Source organism: Hyperolius riggenbachi, chromosome 6, assembly GCF_040937935.1.
Source record: "Hyperolius riggenbachi isolate aHypRig1 chromosome 6, aHypRig1.pri, whole genome shotgun sequence".
Classification (NCBI taxonomy): Eukaryota; Metazoa; Chordata; class Amphibia; order Anura; family Hyperoliidae; genus Hyperolius; species Hyperolius riggenbachi.
Genome location: NC_090651.1, coordinates 392,157,770 through 392,175,120, shown reverse-complemented (window position 1 = coordinate 392,175,120; position 17,351 = coordinate 392,157,770). Strand labels below are relative to the sequence as shown.

The window sequence follows — 17,351 nt, the reverse complement described above, 5'->3', positions numbered from 1 at the left end:
CCGGAGACTGACTAGGCCACTCCATGACCTTAATGTGCTTCTTCTTGAGCCACTCCTTTGTTGCCTTTGCTGTATGTTTTGGGTCATTGTCGTGCTGGAACACCCATCCACGACCCATTTTCAGTTTCCTGGCAGAGGGCAGGAGGTTGTCGTTCAGAATTTCACGATACATGGCTCCGTCTATTTTCCCGTTAATGCGATTAAGTTGTCCTGTGCCCTTAGCAGAAAAACACCCCCAAAGCAAAATGTTTCCACCCCCATGCTTGACGGAGGGGATGGTGTTTTGGGGGTCATAGGCAGCATTTTTCTTCCTCCAAACACAGCGAGTTGAGTTAATGCCAAAGAGCTCTATTTTGGTCTCATCAGACCACAGCACCTTCTCCCAGTCACTCACAGAATCATTCAGGTGTTCATTGGCAAACTTCAGACGGGCCTGCACATGTGCCTTCTTGAGCAGGGGGACCTTGCGAGCCCTGCAGGATTTTAATCCATTGCGGTGTAATGTGTTTCCAATGGTTTTCTTGGTGACTGTGGTCCCTGAAAATTTGAGGTCATTCACTAACTCCTCCCGTGTAGTTCTAGGGTGCTTTTTCACCTTTCTCAGAACCATTGACACCCCACGAGGTGAGATCTTGCGTGGAGCCCCAGAGCGAGGTCGATTGATGGTCATTTTGTGCTCCTTCCATTTTCGAACAATCGCACTAACAGTTGTCACCTTCTCTCCCAGCTTCTTGCTAATGGTTTTGTAGCCCATTCCAGCCTTGTGCAGGTGTACAATTTTGTCTCTGACATCCTTGGACAGCTCTTTGGTCTTTCCCATGTTGGAGAGTTTGGAGTCTGTTGATTGATTGATTCTGTGGACAGGTGTCTTTTATACAGGTGACTAGTTAAGACAGGTGTCCTTAATGAGGGTGACTAATTGAGTAGAAGGGTCTAACCACTCTGAGGGAGCCAGAACGCTTAATGGTTGGTAGGGGTTCAAAAACTTATTTCCCTCAATGAAATGCAAATCAGTTGCTATCTTTTATTTAAGGTTATTTTTTCGATTTTCCTTTTGATGTGCTATCTGCCACTGTTAAAATAAACCTACCATTGAAATGATACTGTTCTGAGACTTTTCATTTCTTTGTCATTGGACAAACTTACAAAATCAGTGAGGGGTCAAATAATTATTTCCTCCACTGTATGTTTCCTGAATAAATAACGTGAATACTGAAGAAGCCTGGGAAAGTCTATCTCCTGCTTGCTGTGATGAGTCGTGTGTGCAACTCTTGCTGATGAGTTTGCTGGTGCCGGAAAAAAGGTGATTTATAACAGTTTATAACAAAAGTCAGCGCCAAGGAATGTAAAGGCTCATCCTACTAGGGCTGTCTTGTCTTCCTGGGCAGAGAGAAACTCTGCTTCTGTTCTTTTCAAATTTGTAAAGCAGCCACATGGTCTTCCTATGATATGTTCATAAAGCACTACCGTTTGGATCTACCAAGCAATCAGGACTTGGGTTTTGGTTGTAAAATACTGTCTGCAGTTGTCCCACCCTGAGGGAGGTAATATTGTATATCTCCTGGTGGACCTGTCGTGGAGTCAAGTGGAAGCTTACAATTACTCTCACCTGGTAATTGGATTTCCACGCTGACTCCACGACAGGTGGATTAACCCACCCACAACTCGAACGGTAAGTCTCCTACCCTTACATGATGATAGTCAAAGCACTGAAGGTAGGCGGTGGGAGGTGAATATTTAAGCTTTGTCTGTTCTTCCTGTCCCAAGGATGGGCGGTCCAGTCTCCTGGTGGACTTGTCGAGGAGTCAGCGTGGAAACCCAATTACCAGGTGAGAGTAATTGTAAGCTTTTCCTATGAAATTTTTATGGTATGCGTGCAGGCTCAGACAGGCCCGACGGGAGCTTGGGTTTCTGCCCGGTAGGCCTCTTGCCCCTGGGGGCCCCAGTGCTGAGAAGGAGGGGGGGCACAGCGCAGGAAGGGGGGAAAGTGGCATAGAGCAGCGGGGGGGAGCCTCACCCCTCCCTCACCTGGGGCCCTCCTTCCGCGCTACCCCCTCCAGAATTCCAGCCAGCGGCAGCGGGGAATGGAGATTGATAGCTCTGCGTGCCGCTGATCTGGTCTTCTGCACTGACACTATCCAATCACGCTCTTACAGTACTTCCTGTATTGGACAGTGCAGGAGACCAGACCAGCAGCAGCACACAGAGCTATCAATCTCTCTCGGATGGTAAGTGGTTCCAGCGCTCGCTGCTGCTGCTGAGTGCAATTTTGGAGGGGGGAGCGCAAAAGGGGGGCTCCAGGTGAGGGAGGGGGGGAAGGCTTCCCCCCTCCCCGCCACTCTGTGCCCACTGCCCCCCATTCCAGGCTGGGGGCACTTAGACCTGCCTACCTAAACTGAGGACACCTATAGACCTGGCTACCTATACTGGGGGACACTTATAGACCTGCCTACCTAAACTGGGGACACCTATAGACCTGCCCGCCAGGCCCTCTCTTTTTTGGGGAATATGCTGCCAATCTGATTGCATTTCGTGGGGAAATCTGCCGACAATCTGGTTGCATTTTGTGGGGAAATCTGCCGACAATCTGGTTGCATTTTGTGGGGAAATCTGCAGACAATTTGATTGCATTTTGTGGGGAAACTGCTGCCAGATTATTATTTTTTTCTTCTTTTGGGGGGGGGGGGGTCGCCCTCCACCATGTGGTCTGAAAAAAAATGGCCCTCCATGCCCGCGAAGTTGGACAGCCCTGGACTACTTAATATTTTTATTTTGCAGCATTTGACTAGTTGATGAATTTTCATGAGGCATGTAACTACTTGATTATTTTATCTAAAATGTATCTGGTCGGACCCAATCTCTGTGAATAACATCGCTACTTATTTTGTGTATTTTTTTTGTTATTTTGTGTATTTTTAAGTCTGCCCATGACCCATCCTGACCACGCCCATGTTCCAGTGCGTGGTGACACCCATTTATTTTTGCACCGCATGTGGACTGCACAAACATGCACGCTATCTACATAGGTTTTGATGTGCTGAATGCGTGCATGTTTGTGCTATGCATGTTACAGGGCCAGAGTTAGGACACATATGACACTTAGAGATGACCCGAACAGTTCGCCGGCGAACGGTTCCAGGCAAACTTCCGGTGGTTCGCGTTCGCCATCCAAGGCAAAATTTTCCGGAAGTTCGGTTCGCCCCCATAGTGCACCATTAGGGTCAACTTTGACCCTCTACATCACAGTCAGCAGGCACATTGTAGCCAATCAGGCTACACTCTCTCCTGGAGCCACTCACACCCCCCCCCCTTATATAAGGCAGGCTCCGCCGGCCATTACACTCACTCGTGTGCCTGCAATAGTGAGAGAAGGGACAGTTGCTGGCAGTCTCTCATAGGGAAAGATTAGTTAGGCTGTTATAGGCTAGTTAGCTTGCTCCTGGCTGATTCCTATTCCTAAAATAGCACCCCATAACAGCTCTTTTGAGAGCTAATCTTGTTCTTGTGATCTATTTTTTTTTCTGTGGCCCACTGACACTTGTGTTGCATAAAGAGCTTTTGTAATTCATACTATGTGTGTGCCACTGCCAGGCCCAGCACATTCAGTGACTACTACCTGTGTATGTGACAGGTGCACGTTGTAATACCCAGCACTGCATATACCTACCTGTTATGTTGAGTGAGCCCACCTCATCACTGCATATACCTACCTGTTGTGTTGAGTGAACCCACCTCATCACTGCATATACCTATGTGTCACAGGAGCCCTAGTGGTCAGACCACAAATTGCCTTCCAATCGGTTTCAGCACACAGACCATGCAAGCTTTGGTCGCGATCTTTGCGCAGAAACAGACAGAATTTGGGCAGCAGCCCGACCAGAAGGGAGCCTGTGAGGTACGGTAATTACAGCTTACACACTATTTCAGGATATCTGCCACCACCACTGGTATGGGCCAGTGGACCCACTGACTGACTAGTCCTGCAAATAAAAACGGTTAAACACACTTTATTCTGTCTAGATATCAACAATAGTAGCATCTCTTCAGAGACCTGAGTCAAGTTTCTGTGTATGCTGAATAATAGGGTAGCAGAACAGTGAATGACTTTCATAAAGTCTTTACTCACGGCAATATAAATAATTAATATATACAGAAAATTATTAAAATCAACAATTATTGAGACATGAGATAACACAGTATGAAAATAAAGGGGACAAAAAAACTGATACTTAGAGTTCATGGAGAGTAGAGATGGGCTGAACGGTTCGCCGGCAAACGGTTCCAGGCGAACTTTGGTGGTTCGCGTTCGCAGAGAACCGGGAACATTTTTTCAAAGTTCGGTTCGCCCATAGACATTAATGGCCGCCGACTTTAACGGTTAATAGCAAAGTCCCCTTACATGGTAGAAACACCAAAATTGTTGGGAATGTTAAGTGGAATAGTGGGAACAAGAGACCTTATACTTTTTGAGAAAATAAATTTTAAAGTTTCAACGTAAATGAGCCGATTCATAAAAAAACCCAGATTCATTAAAAAGAACCGGATGATTCAAGAACCGTTAGTATAGCAGAGAATGCGTCCTGAGCAGGACGTGAAGCTGCCGGCTTGCTGCTGTCTCTCCCCACCTGCCTGAACCTGTCACCCTCACCTAGCCTGGCACCCAGTGCATCCATGGGTGCCAGGCTAGGTGAGAGTGACAGGTGAGGAGGTGGGGAGAGACAGCAGGAGCCGGCAGCTATGCGTCCAAAAGGAGGCATTCTCTGCTATGTGGGAGGCGTCAGAGATCTTCAATCAACTTAATTGAAGATCGCAACATAAGAGGATACAGTTTGTTGGATCGTTTACTGTGGATATTGACGTGGGAAAACTTTTTTAAAGGTACAGGTAAGTATTTATGGTTAATTTAGAATAATAAAATACTTTTCTCGTGGTTGTGTTTTTATTTCATTTTACCCTTTGTGGAAAAGGGTTAAATGAAATAAAAAAACAAAAACGAAAAAAGTCCTTTAATTTTTCTTAATTAACCAGAAATACTTACCTGTACCTTTAAAAAAAATTTCCCACGGCAATATCCTCGGTAAATGATCCAACGAACTGTATCCTCTTATGTTGCGAACTTCTATTAAGTTGATTGAAGATCTCCGAAGCCCCCCACCCACATAGCAGAGAATGCGTCCAAAAATCCTTTTGGACACATAGCTGCTAGCTCCCGCTGTCTCTCCCCACCTGCCTGCCTGCACCTGTCAACTCCCACCTAGGCTGGCACCCAGTGCACCCATGGGTGCCAGCCTAGGTGGGGGTTGACAGGTGCAGGCAGGTGGTGAGCGACAGCAGCGGGAGCCAGCAGATTCACGTCCTTCCGAGGACGCATTCTCTGCTATACTAACGGCTCACGAATGAGCCGGATCTTTTTAATGAATCGGTTCTTTTTTTTTATGAATCGACTTTTTTTTTTTTTACTTTAAAATTGATTTTCTCAAAAACTATAAGCTCTTTTTGAAAAAAAAAAATTCCTCTTTTCCCACTGTTCTTCTTAACATTCCCAGTAATTTTGGTGTTGCTAGCTTTTAAAGGGGCTTTGCAATTAACCATTAAAGTCAGCGGGGGTATATTTTCCCACGGTCAGAAGGAGAATTTACATTGAAACTTTAAAATTGATTTTCTCAAAAACTATAAGGTCTTTTTGAAAAAAAAAATGTTCCCTCTTATTCCCACTGTTCTCCTTAACATTTTCTGCAAGTTTGGTGTTTCTAGCTTTTAAAGCGGCTTTGCTATTAACTGCTAAAGTCGGCGGGCGCTTAACCACTTGCCGACCAATGGATTTTTCACTGATCGGTGCTGCGGGGACTCTACAGCCCGCAGCACCGATCAGGAGTGCAGCAGGGCGATCAGACTACCCCCCTTTTTTCCCCACTAGGGGGATGTCCTGCTGGGGGGGTCTGATCGCCGCCGGCCATATGCGTTTTGCTGGGGGGGGGCTTCTCAAAGCCCCCCTCCGCAGCCATTTCCGCCCTCTTCCTCCTTACCTCCCTCCCTCCCTCTCTCCATAATGCGCAGGACGGAGTTCCGTCCTGCGCATTGAAGGATAGGCTTCAGCCTATCATATGCCGGCGATCCCCGGCCAATCAAAGGCCGGGGATCGCCGATCTGCCTTGCGGCGCTGCTGCGCAGCAGCGCCGTAAGATGTAAACAGCGGGGATTTCTTCCCCGCCTGTTTACATTTTGCCGGAGAGCTGCGATCGGCGGCTCTCCGGCTGTTCACGGAGACACCCTCCGTGAACTGACATGGAAAGGCCGCTCGATCGAGCGGCCGTTTCCATGGTAACCCGCAGACGACCAGTTTACGCCAATCGGCGTTAGCTGGTCGTCAAGAGGTTAATTTTCCCACGGTCAGAAGGCGTTACTTTAAAATTGATTTTCTCAAAAACTATAAGGTATTTTTGGAAAAAAATTCCCCCTCTAGTAGTCACTGAAAGATCTCAGGTGTTAGACACCTTGAAACATCTTTTCCATCACTTTTCTGGCCAGCAGAAATGTTTCTAGTTTTCAAAGTTCGCCTCCCCATTGAAGTCTATTGCGGTTCGCGGAAGTTCCTGCGAACCGAACCTTCCGCGGCAGTTCGCGAACAGGGTTCGTGAACCTTAAATCGGAGGTTCGGCCCATCACTAATGGAGAGGTGTCCTTTTGTGGGAAAACTTGTAAAGTTCTTGGTTTCAATCAAAGTTCAGAGTTCAGACCAGGTGGATGCCAGCATATCCTCAAGCTGGCACAGATGTGATCAAGATGGAGTTTCAGGGTGGAGGACACTGAGTTTGCCTCCTCTGCCATTCTTATGCCCCTGATCCAGTAGGAGGGAGTGAGGGCAGGAGCCCACACACCCCCTTAGAATATGAGATGAGTCCACCCCTATCTCACAGAACTGTACAGGTCAGGGCATATTTACTAACATTTTCAGGTCTGTCTCGATTTACCCAGCAGCCTGATACCAAACATGAGGGGTGGGACCCCTGTGGTATCATCAGGGCACTTTCGAACTGCCTAACTGGCAGTCTTTACCTCAGAATGTTCTGAAACGTTCTCAGAACCAGCGCCAGGGCCAATCCTGCTCTGTTAGTTTGGAGGGTCTGCCAGCCTGGCAACACATAAAATATGACACATATAGCAGTTTATGGAATATGAGATACATCTGGGATTTACAGCAGGTCATCCCCAGGCAAAGTTTGGGGCAGCGAGCTACGTGTCAGCTCCCCTGCTGGGAGGAGAGCCAGAATGTCTGATTTTTCCCCAACTATATTGTTTCTGTCATCGTGCTTATCACCTATATCTGATGGATGGGCCATCAGCACAGCTTGAAGCCGGGGACACTCTGCAGCAGGCTAGTGCCTTTTAGTGGAAGGAGGGAAAGAGAAAAAAAAGAAAATTACCCCAGGAATGTCAGTTCTGTTCGCTGCAATGACCAGCAGATCTGACCAAGAAATTTGAGAAACCAACAGCGAATCTTCCAGATTCGCCTACATTCCTCCCGGCTGTTCCGTGACAGCTGGGAGAAAGGGAAACTCCAGGTTGCTACAGGTAGCCCCTACACAACCAATCCAGATTCTATTGATCTGAACCGCAACTGATGCAGAGAATCGAGCGTGATCGCTTTCCCTTCACGGGCGGTTCCAGGACGCGTCTGCGGCCCCGCAACCGTCCGTGACACCTACCTGTTGTGTTCAGTGAACCCACCTCATCTCAGCATATACCTACCTGTTGTGTTGAGTGAACCCACCTCATCACTGCATATACCTACCTGTTGTGTTGAGTGCACCCATCTTATCTCAGCATATACCTACCTGTTGTGTTGAGTGAACCCACCTCATCACTGCATATACCTAACTGTTGTGTTGATTGAACCCACCTCATCACTGCATATACCTACCTGTTGTGTTTAGTGCACCCACCTACCTTCGTGAGTGCACGCAATGTGATATACTGTACCTGTTAACTGCACCTGTGTGACTGCACATCGCTGACGACACCACCATCATTGGCCTTGTCACCAAGGATAATGTCCAGGAGTACCGTCAGCAGGTGGAGAGAATTTGCAACTGGAGCAAGGAGAACAGGCTGGTGCTAAACACTGCAAAGACCGTTAAGTTAATCATCGACTTCAGGAAGGCTGCTCCCACCCCACCTCCAATCTACATTGGCGGCAATGAGGTAACCAGAGTACCCTGCGCCCGGCTTCTGGGTACCACCCTCTCCAGTGGCCTCAGCTGGAAGCCCAACATCACTGCCACCCAACGTAAAGCACAACAGAGACTCTTCTTCCTCCGGCAGCTGAGGAAGTTCAGCATGACTCAAGAAATTCTAACCAGCTTTTACTCCGCCACCATTGAGTCGATCCTTTGCTCTTCCATCTTGGTGTGGTATGCTGGCACCACTGTAAATGATAGGGACAAACTACAGAGGGTCATCAGGTCAGCAGAGAGGATCATTCGGTGCCCCTTCCTCTCACTTGCCCTACTGCACAACAAAAGGCTAAAAACCAGGGCATTGAGGATTGCAAATGATCCCTCTCACCCAGGCCACCGCTACTTCAGCATTCTGCCCTTGGGATGGAGGCTACGAGCCATCTCCACTAAAACCATGAGACACAGGAACTCGTTCTTCCCCTCGGCAGTCAGCCTCCTTAACTCCCTCCACATTCTACCATCAAAGCAAGCTTCAAGGAGCGGTGAGGCTGGCGGCGCTATGGCCGCACAGCTGACCAGCCCACAAGACTAACTATTAGACATCTCAGTGACACTCTGGGAATGTGATGTGTTTACAATGTAATGTTAATCTGATACCTGTCTCTTTCTATGTACTCTTCCTAAGCTATTTGTATTGTGCCAAAAACAATTCCGGGCATGACCCCTCATGCTTGGCGAAATAAAATGATTCTGATTCTATTAGTCAAGTCAGTGCATACCTTTCACTTCATCCACGCCCCCCCCCCCCCCCGATATGGCCAAATCGGACAAACCAGGTAGAGGCAGACCCAGAGGAAGGCCACCCAGCAGGTCTGTGCGAGGTCATGTTTATGTGATTTTGTGCGGCCCTGGCCCAAAGTACAGTGCTCAGAAGAAGGCACGTGCCATCAACTACCAAGATTGTCAGGACATGGTTGACTATTTAACACAGAACACCTCATCTCCCGCAGCCACCAGCGCTACTACAAGCACCACATCCGCTGTGGTAGTCATTCAAAGATTTGTGTCAAAGTACTCAGGCTTAGAGGACGTCCTGAAGCAGGCCAGGAAGTTGTTTGGGCATTTCATGCGGTCTTACACAGCCATGGCACGCTTTGCGGACATTTAGCGGAGAAACAACTTGCCGGTGAGACACTTGATATGTGATAGCCCGACTCGCTGGAATTCGACCCTGCTCATGTTCTCTTGCCTGCAAGAACAGGAGAAAGCCGTCACCCAGTACCTGTACAATTACAGTAAAAAGACACAATCTGGGGAGATGGGGATGTTCCGGCCCAACAACTGGACACTGATTCGAAATGCATGCAGGCTTATGCGGCCCTTTGAGGAGGTGGCCAACCTGGTGAGTCGCAGTTAAGGCACCATCAGCGACTTGATCCCGTATGCTTACTTTCTGGAGCGTGCCGTGCATAGAGTGGTGGATCAAGCTGTGGAGGAGCGTGAAGAGGAACAGTTACAGCAGAACAGTTGTCAGAGCAATTTACATCAGAACCAGATGTTTCCTCAACACCTGCGGCAGCACAGAGGGGAGGAGGAGGAAGAGTCATGTGGGAAAAAAGAGTCAGACTCGGATGATGAGGAAGGTGTTTCTGTGGAGGAGAAGGAGGCAGCGGCAGAAGAACAACCGCAGCAGGCATCGCAGGGGGCTTGTGCTGCTCAACATTCCTGTGGTATTGTTCATGGCTGGGGGGAGGAGGAGGACTTACCAGACATCATGGAGGAAGAGCAAGAGGAGATGGATAGTACGCCTGGATCCAACTTTGTGCAGATGGCGTCTTTCATGCTGTCCAGCCTGTTGAGGGACCCCCGTATAGAAAAACTCAAGGGGAATGAGCTGTACTGGGTGGCCATGCTACTAGACCCTCAGTATAGGCACAAAGTGGCGGACATGTTACCAAGTCACCTGAAGGCAGAAAGGATGCAACACATGCAGAACAAGTTGGCAAGTATGCTTTACAATGCGTATAAGGGTGATATCACAGCACAACGCAGTAAAGGTACCATTGGCAGTAATCCATCTCCCATGTCCACGTAGGCAAGGACAGGACGCTCCAGCGATCTCATGGTGATGTCGGACATGCGGACATTCTTTAGTACAACGCCTCGCCTTAGCCCTTCCGGATCCACCCTCCACCAACGCCTGGACCGGCAGGTAGCCTACTACCTGGCCTTAAGTGTGGATGTAGACACTGTGAGCAGCGATGAACCCTTGGACTACTGGGTGCGCAGGCTTGACCTGTGGCCAGAGCTGTCCCAATTTGCCATCCAACTTCAGTCTTGCCCTGCCTCAAGCGTCCTGTCAGAAAAGACCTTCAGCGCAGCTGGAGGCATTGTCACTGAGAAGAGAAGTCGCCTAAGTCACAAAAGTATTCAGTACCTCACCTTTATCAAAATGAATGAGGCATGGATCCCGGGGGGCTACTAAGACTAAGTCAGTCCCCACACACAGCATCTCTGCCTGCACGCCGCTTGCCTTCTCCACAACCACCAACAGGGTCCAGGACTCCAGGTGGATTTCTGAATTTTTAAGGCTGCTGCTAGCAGCGGCCGCTATACAAATTTTTCTGGTGCGTGTACATGCATGCCTAATTTTTCTGGCTGCACTGCAGCTGCAACAACAAAACAAAAAGGCATGTACATGTGCCCATCCCCCTTCGTGATCATTATCTTGCCGCGGTGAAGGGGCTTGCGTATAACAATGAAGCAATGACTGCCGGCTATATGAGTGTCTCCGGGGTGGCACACCAAAGATAATAAGGTTGTTGCTTCATTGTGGTCAGACCAAATTTGATCAGCTGGACAGTCATTGTTGTTCTGTCATTGAGCTACATGAGCCAGGTGACCATATGGGCTTGAAAACCGCCACGGCCTGCACTCTCGCCATGGTGCGCACCAGTCCAGCATGGCCGTCACTATGCAAACAGCTGCTTGCGATGCGTTACACAGTGAGTTTGGTGTGTCAGTGTGAAGCAGTACTCTCATTACACTCCCTGATTGATGTATACACATGCAAGATGTTTTAAAGCACTTTAGGCCTGTCATTTAGCATTCAATGTGATTTCTGCCCTTAAAATGCTGCTTTGTGTCAAATCCAGATTTTTCCCCGGGACTTTTGGCATGTATCCCACTCCGCCATGCCCCCCTCCAGGTGTTAGACCCCTTGAAACATCTTTTCCATCACTTTTCTGGCCAGCATAAATGTTTCTAGTTTTCAAAGTTCGCCTCCCCATTGAAGTCTATTGCGGTTCACGAAAGTTCGCGCAAACCGAACCTTCCGCGGAAGTTCGCGAACCCGTATTGCGAACCAAAAATCGGATGTTTGGGCCATCTCTAATGACACTGGGCTACCTCTACGCGGTGTATGTGACTACGCAAGAGACTTTTTTTTCTTGTAACGTAGATCCCAGCTTTAAACTTAGCTGTAGGGACAGCATTGATTGCTGCATGATTTTTGTAAGTGGATTTGCATGAGTGTGCGGAAGTTCATTTTGATGTTTTGCTTGCCACCCCCCTTCCATTCCAGCACCTCCCCATTAAATCTACAAGTGTTTAACCACTTTGTCCTCCTTGACATAGAACTACGTCAAGGAGGTCATGTGCGCTCCTGCGAGCTACCGCGGCCGATCGCGCACGATCGGCCGCGGATCGTTAGCCCAGGAATCAATGAATCGGGCCATGGTGCCCGATCACTGATTCCTCTCTCCAGCAGAAAAAGCGACAGCTTCTCTCGGAGGCTTCACTTTTTCTGTCTCCTATGTCCCTCTAAGCCAGGGGTGTCAAACCCAAATACAAAGTGGGCCAAAATTGTACACTGGGACCTAGTCACGGGCCAACCTCAATGTCTACTGACCATCTTCCTCTCTTATAAAGCTCTCTGGTGTCTAGTAGTCCTCCCTCCCCTTTACAGCTCCCTGGTGTCTAGAGACCCCCACCCTCCACTTTACAGTTTCCTAGTGTTTAGTGCTTATCCCCTACCTCCCCATATGGCTTCTCTGGTGTTCTAGGGCGTCATCTCCAATATAGTTTCCCTGGTTGTGTAGAGTGGGCCAAACATAATGCAGAGTGGGGAAACCCCCTTGAGGGCCAAATTTGATGGCTCCGAGGGCCAAATTTGTCCCGCGGGCCGGAGTTTGATATGTATGCTCTAAGCGTACAATGTACGCTTAGAGGGACATAGGAGGCAGAAAAAGTGAAGTGACGTCATGTAAATAAACTCAATATATATACAAAAGGACTCGCACACCAGCATGAGATTCATTAACATTATATTGTAAACACGAAAGCTGATTATATACAAACAAGTGCAGATAATGCACTATGCACAAATAACATAAGTGTATTGGCAACAAGAGACCAAACCGGTCAAAAGAAATACAGCATAATGGTATAAGTCAGCAAAACATGAAGTAAATGGCTGCACAAGCAGTATCCCTTTAAGAGCAGCAATGAAAAAACACAAGCACAGTTTTAAACATGAAGGCTGTACATACAAGTGGTAAGGTAGCAAGGGATACAGTCACACAATTGTGCAGTTACAACATGAATGGTATACCCTGACAGCGGCTGTTTCGGGGGTTCCCTTCCTCAGAGGGTATCACCTGGCTCAGTGCTGCTAATTTCCACAGTGATCAGCGCTGTTTAAATGCTGTTAGAATCCCCTAGATTGCCCTGGACACCTGGGGCCGGCCCCTATGACATCAGAGGGAGTGGTGCGGCCATGCCGCGCCCGCCGTGACATCACTTCCGGTACAGGAAGTACCCGGCAGTGCAGCCTGCCATCCAGGAGACTGAAAAGCCAGTCCCAAGATGGCCGCCGCACATGCTCAGTCGGGTACTCCAGCCCGGGCTTCTGTTCCATAGAAAGCAATTGTAAATGCAAGCAAATGGCAAACAGTGTTTGAATACAGCAGAAGTCCATAATGATGGATAAATTGGTGTCCAGGAAAGAAGGTGTCCAGAGTCTTATGGTGGAATCCTGCAGCAGATGTCATCTTAATCTAAAGGTAAAGTGAAACAAATATATATTACAGCAGGCCAGAATAGAATTTAAAGAGACATGCGCATAGATTAGCACAGTGTGTTAGAAAAATTACATCTAAAGGGTTAGTCAAGTATAAAAAAAAAATACACATATATTTACCCCGAACAAATACTATTTACACCCCACCCTCCCAAAAATACCCACATAAAATGTATACTAATAAAAAAAACAAAAATCATTACAATAAAAAAACACAAATATTTACCTAAGGGTCTAAACTTTTTAAATATCTATGTAAAGTTGAAATATTTCTATTTTTTTTTATAAGCTTGTAAATAGTGATGGATGCAAAATGGAATAAATGTTTTTTTATTTCCAAATAAAATATTGCCGCCATACATTGTGATAGGGACATAATTTATAATAATCCAAACATTTGTATAGCGCTTTTCTTCTTCCGGACTCAAAGTGCACAAGAGCTGCAGCCACTGGGATGCATTCAAGAGGCCACCCTGCAGTGTTAGGGAGTCTTGCCTTGAACTCCTTACTGAATAGGTACTTGACCTAGCCAGGATGATTCAAACCCTGGTCTCCCATGTCAAAGGCAGAGTCCTTAACCAGTACACTATCCAGGCACCACGGTGTAATACCTGGGACAAATGGGCAAATACAATACGTGGGTTTTAATTATGGAGGTGTAACGATTGGTGGCAGCACGCAGAAAGAATCTGATTATTGGTGATCTGCAGAATCACCGATAATACAGATATATTGCTAACCTCTGGACACCTATGGTATGTGAGTGTTTGGTGTAACAGTAGTACTTTGAGTAATGCACCTGCTGAGCAGGTGATCAAAGGCAGTAAAGAAATACTGCTCTTGAGGACACAGAAACCTTCCAGCAGCCTGAGACTCTCCAAGGGGTGGAGTCAGGCTGGAGGTAGGAAGGACCAGAAGGTGAGTGACACCTGAAGGTGGATGTCACTATCTGATCTGGAGACTATCTCTTAATGGGAGAGATAGCTCTCGAGGTCGGGCAAGCCAGGTCGGCAACACACGGTCAGATAAAGTACATAGACAGAAGGCTGATTCGGTATCCAAGGCTAGCAGGGTTTGGCAATAGAGTATCAGATATGCAAGGTACCGAATTAGAGGACAGAGGAGTGGTCAGGAAAGCAATAAGTCATAACAGATATCAAACAATGCCTAGTCTGGGTGTGAGGTCCTTGGTCTCTACACCCTGGAACTAGTCTGATGTATAACAGAATGATCACACACAAGTTCCCTAGTCTTGGGTGTGAGGTCCGTGGTCTCAGCACCCTGGAACTAGTCTGGAGTATAACACAAATGATAATGCAAGTTCCCTAGTCTGGGTGTGAGGTCCGTGGTCTCTACACCCTGGAACTAGTCTGATGTATAACAGATGGATAACACAAGTTCCCTAGTCTGGGTGTGAGGTCCGTGGTCTCTACACCCTGGAACTAGTCTGATGTATAACAGATGGATAACACAAGTTCCCTAGTCTGGGTGTGAGGTCCGTGGTCTCTACACCCTGGAACTAGTCTGATGTATAACAGATGGATAACACAAGTTCCCTAGTCTGGGTGTGAGGTCCGTGGTCTCTACACCCTGGAACTAGTCTAAGCATAAACAGAATAACAATACAAGTAATCTGGCTCAGTGTGAATTCCCAGGTCCACACTGTTGGATCTGACTAAGGTCTGAGTGCTTCCACGTAGTTTTCGCAACGGCAGACAACTTGAGACTGGCCAGCAGTAAGTATATATGGAGTAGTGCTCTCTCCGGCACCACCCCTAATTGATCAACCAATAGTAACCTGCTCTGGAGTCAGCTGATCGGCGTGATCAGCTGACCTCTCCTTGCCCAGTATAAGAGTTCTGCCTCTCCGCGTGCGCACGCGTATTCCTAATCCGTGTGCACTAACAGACCCAGCCACACCAGACACACGCTGCTGTGTGCAAATCGCCGCGCTGGAGCGGAACCAGCCGCCTTACTGTTGTTACATGCAGCGGCTTTTCCGCGTTCTGCCCTGTTACCAGCCGCATGCCTCCGCGTGCAAACCGCCACATTGGACGCGGAAACAGCCGCCTCCTCAGCAGCATATGCGGCGGCTTTTCCGCATTCTTTCACAGGAGGCATGTATTATCTTAAAACTATGATGGCTGAAAACTGAGAAATAATGATTTTTTTTTCTTATTCTTACTGTTAAAATGCATTTACAGTAAGGTAGCTCTTAGCAAAATGTACCACCCAAAGAAAGCCTAATTGGTGGCAGAAAAAACAAGATATAGATCAGTTCATTGTGATAAGTAGTGATAAAGTTATAGGCTAATGAATGGGAGGTGAACATTGCTCGGATGCATAAAGTGAAAACGACCGAGGGCTTAAGTGGTTAAATGTCCTAGCTCAAGGTGAGGAGCCTGGATTTTGTGATTTTTAAATCTCCCTGTTGGGGACTGTCCTCAGAAAGAAGTGCTCACAATCTATTCCCTACCATAATCTAATGTCCTACCAAATCAATTATGTATACATATATACAATATATATATATATATATATATATATTGCAAAATTTCTAGAGTACAAGCGTATGTGAGCCCAAAATGGAGGGGGAGGGGGAGAAGGGATTGGTCAGTGGGGGGGTGGGCCACAGGCTAAAGCTTTTCTGGTGGGCCCTTAGTGTCCCAGTCCGACTCTGTATGCGTGACTAGGGGTGTGTCGGGGGCGTGATTAGGGGTGTGGCAGAGGTGGGGCTTATATATCCCTCTTTCTTATTTCCAAAAGTTGGGAGGTATGGATGGGCCACCTGCAACTCTGGGCCACTCTGTGACTGCTGACCATTTTGCAGCCTCTGTACGCCTCTCCCACACGAGAATGTGGAAGAATATAAAGGAAGTAAATGTGGAACAGATCGCTTAAGGCCGTGCAAGTATTCTTCTTTGGAAAGATACAAGAGGAAGTCCATTGCAGTATCTGCTTCTGCTGTTAGTTCGTTGCAGCATGAGAACAGATTGCAGCACAGAGATTGTGGGACAAGATACTCCTCAGATTACAGAATGTCATCTGACTTCAGAGGCCTTGTGACACAGAACTGATTAACTTTCATCTTTGATATCAAAGGGGTGTGTCCAGAAGCAAAACAACTGGATAATAAGCCTCAGCTGGGAGCTGGCATTTCACGGATACTGGGGTGTCCCAAATCTTTGGATTATGCAAAGAACTCCATAGGGACTGAAAATTTCACCAGTTTTCTGAGAAGACTTCTGCTTACCTGTGACAGGTACTTTTTGCTTTTTAACTTGTACTATATCTAATTAAGAATTTGTTTTAAAGGGATCTGAGAGGGATATGGAGGCTGCCCCTTTTATTTCCAGTTAAACAATACCGGTTGCCTGGCAGTCCTGCTGGTCTATTTGGCATTAGTAGCGTCTGAATCGCACACCTGAAACAAGCATGTCGCTAATAAATCCAGTCACACTTCAGTCACCTGATCTGCATGCTTGTTCAGGGGTTACAGCTAAAAGTATTAACCTGATAATGACCGCGTTACGCCGATGGGCGCGAACACGGTGGCAACCCCAGGACTGCCAAATGCCAATTGGCGTCAAGTCCTGGATCGAGGTGTTGCAGAAGATCGCCCGTGCCTATGCGCGCACATCTCCGCTCCATCAGCAGTCTCCCAGCGGTGATTGCCGTTAGGAGACTGTTAGATGGCGATCTAAGGCAGTGCTGTACTGGGGATAGCCGTGTGACACCCCCCGGGGCAGACAGTAGCGATCGCTGTCATAGGCTGGCGGTGGGAGGGTTATAAAAATAATAATAAAATAGCTTTATTTATTTAAAAAAAACACATCTTAATAAAACATAAAATAAACATCCTGGGAGCGATCAGAGTCCACCAACAGAAAGCTCTGTTGGTGGGCAGAAGGGGGGAGAATCACTTGTGTGCTGAGTTGTATGGCCCTACAGCAAGCTGTTAAAACTGCAGTGGCCTAATTAGGAAAGAAATAGCCTGGTCACTAGGGGGTTGTAAGCTCACGGTCACAGTGATTAAGGTCCATTCGCACTGCGTCCATTGCTTTCCATCAAAATGGATGATCTAATTGCATCCC

The 17,351-nt window shown here is 47.5% G+C and overlaps 1 protein-coding gene across 1 annotated transcript in view; it reads left to right on the top strand.

Moving 5' to 3' along the window:
• The first annotated feature begins 16,377 nt into the window (after positions 1–16,377).
• LOC137523144 (probable G-protein coupled receptor 33) overlaps positions 16,378–17,351 on the top strand; it is an 11,882-nt gene continuing 10,908 nt past the window's right edge. The window contains exon 1 of the mRNA XM_068243382.1: positions 16,378–16,519. The gene's annotated coding sequence lies outside the window, so the exon portion shown is untranslated. The remainder of the gene's footprint in view (positions 16,520–17,351) is intronic.